Source organism: Phoxinus phoxinus (assembly GCF_949152265.1).
Source record: "Phoxinus phoxinus genome assembly, chromosome: 8".
Taxonomy (NCBI): Eukaryota; Metazoa; Chordata; class Actinopteri; order Cypriniformes; family Leuciscidae; genus Phoxinus; species Phoxinus phoxinus.
In genome coordinates, this window is record NC_136883.1 from 37,272,752 (window position 1) to 37,275,910 (window position 3,159).

The following is a 3,159-nucleotide window of genomic DNA, read 5'->3' on the forward strand; positions in this document are numbered from 1 at the left end:
TTCTGAGATATCAACCTAACATTTGAAACGCAACTTGTTCAGATTTTGGCTTTGATTTTTTTGCATTTTTAGAGTCCACCAGGTTTTGAAAATATATATTTTATATAAAATATGACTATTTACATTTTTAACATTGTAGATTTTCATAAACTCAAACTTCTATAACTTTTTTTCTGTTTAACTTTCTTAATTTATTTCACTTCTACAAAATCTGCCAAATGTCTTCTTTAAAATAAGACCAATCTTACATCTATATTCCAAAGCATTCTTGAATTACAACCACTACTGCGCCCAAACAAAATCTTACTGAAATCTTTTCATGTCTATTAAAAAAGGGGTTAATTTGAATACATTATCTCATGTGATTTTCCTGCTCAAGTAAATGTATCTTGATTTAAGTCTGTTTCGATATTTGTACTGGAAACCAGTATAGTGTGAGATAGTAGATGCAACTGTGATGATTAACCTCACGTCCGTGATATTTACTGTATAATGCTGATGAGATGAATCTCTTCCAGACGGTGTGTGACTAAGGTTGCATGTTTGTGGCACACACCACCTGTGCATTCGTCATCTCACGGAGACATGTGACGATCTGATCCCACACACACACAGGAGCGCTGTAGAAGCGTCAGGGGTCGAGTGATCGAGATCGAGTCACGAGTAAATCTGATGTGCGATGCAAGCGTATTTCTTTTCTCGGATCCACCTTTCCGTGGGTCTTACCGCGAGAGCTGTGACGCTGTAAACTCCTGCAAACCTTCATAAATCATTTCATTTACAGGCCCGGTAATCCCCGACGATAATAACTTCATCTCGCAGGGCATCATCGCTCCGTATCTCACTGTTTCCCGGGATAAGTAGAGATGCTGGTGTTTTTGCCATCTGGAGCTTTGACAAATACCTTTTCTTAAGCGCTTACAGGCTCACTGAAAAACTAAAAACAAGACAAATCTGGGGTTTTATCTTGTGTTCCAGTAAAAAACATCCTTAAAACAATTATTAGAGAAGCAAAAATGTGTAAAATAACAAGACTTGCTTTCAGAGGATTGTTTATTTTTCTCTTCTCATTGACAAAATGCTTTCTTGTTTTAATGTTTATGCACTTTACCAATGAGACGAGAGAGAAAAAATCAAGTAAAAGTCAAATTTAAAATATAGATATTCTTTAAAAGCAAGGAAGAAAGCCATTATTTTACACAATGTTTTTTTATTTTATTTTTTATTTAACGGAAATATATTGGTAAAGACAAAATGGTGGTTAAAAATGCAGCTACATCTATTGTGTAGATGCATAGCATTTTTAGAATCAAATTTCAATAGGCAAAATTGTATATTTAAAAATGATCTTAAATGCATTTATTTTACATAACATCTGTATTTTGCAATAAATACAGCTGTATTTTGTTTAAAAACAAATTCTTGTTTTTAAAGTGCACTATTATGCTAGTTTAGAGATTGCTAATGTTGTTTTGGCGTCTCCTACAACAGGTTTACAGTCATCCAAGGTCAAAAACACTTTAATGTCCTCATAATCTCCACTGCAGCATCAGCTCTTTTCTCTTTGTCTCTGAAACGCTTCCATCAAAGATTCAGTCTCTCTAAGCCCCGCCTCTCTGAGAGCTGCTCTGCTGTGATTGGTCAGAAAGCAAACGCTCATTATCATATCTGAATCTCAGCTCTTGATCACAGTGATACGAACAGTAACGATGGCGTGGGTTTTACCGTCTCGATCTCAGAAAACAGCGTCTTCTCCACATGAACAACACGAACCCAACTCTTCCAGTCTCAGATACACTACAGTGTTTGAGGGCGGAGCTAAGAGACGCCAATCAGCCAATCAACACCACAGGCTGGCATTATGCTAATTAGTTACTTTGTTGTGTAGGTTTGTAACAGGAAGTGAGACTGGAGTTTCTGAAAACTCGTTTTAGAATCACTTCTTTCTTTTTGGAGACAATAACTTTATATGTTTACCTGAACTTTGATCTTTAAAACTAAGGGCATTTTAAGGATTTCTAGTATGTTTTAAAGGAACACTTTTTTTGGAAATAGGCTCATTTTCCGTCTCCCCGAGAGTTAAACAGTTTTACCGTTTCCGAATCCATTCAGCCGATCTCCAGGTCTAGCGGTAGCACTTTTAGCATAGCTTAGCATAGATCATTGAATCTGATTAGTCCGTTAGCATCTCTCTCAAACAAATGATCACGATGACTCTTCTGTAGTTACATCGTGTACTAAGACCGACAGAAAATGAAAAGTTGTGATTTTCTAGGCCAACATGACTAGGAACTATACTCTCATATCAAAACTTTTTTGTAATTTTTTTGAGAGAGATGCTAACGGTCTAATCAGATTCAATGATCTATGCTAAGCTATGCTAAAAATGCTAACGCTAGACCCGGAGATCGGACTAAATGGATTCGAAAACGGTAAAACTCTTCAACTCTAGTGGAGATGGAAAATGAGCCTATTTCCAAAAAAAAGTGGAGTGTTCCTTTAAGACAGAAATGTTGCTTATGAAAATTATTTTTAAACTTGATAATAAAAAATTACATTAAAGTAGAAGCTTTTATTGTACATAACCATTTATCCATGCTATATTTTCTACCAAAGAGACATTGAAAAAGGGCATGAATGACGTGTCGTGACTCGCCGTGTCCTTGAGCATTTAAAGAAGACTGAATTATCCTGCCGATAGGAAGCAAAACGCCCTTTCACAACGCATATATTTCTTTATGTGCACATGTTTTTCTCTTCTTGTCTGTCATATAAGATATTGGTCAAATGTATGCATGGAGCATCAGTTGAAAAAAAAAACTATTTTTGGTATCACTTTACATTTATTAACATTAGTTAACGATGTTGTGAACTACATATCTTGCACATTGTATGTTAATTATTAACTAGGACCTTGTTGTAAAGTATTACAATTATGGCGAGTTTAATTAAATTAAACTTTAAATTTTGAAGTAGAAAAGCGTGTAAAAAATACTCTAACAATCATTTTCATAGTTTATGTGTAGAAAGAACCCATCATGTATGAGAATGATTTCTAAAGGGAAAATTCACTCAAAAAATAACATTTTGCCATCATTTACTCGTGTCGTTCCAAACCTGTGCTTTTATTCTGCATAATTTCTCTTTTTGTGTGCCATG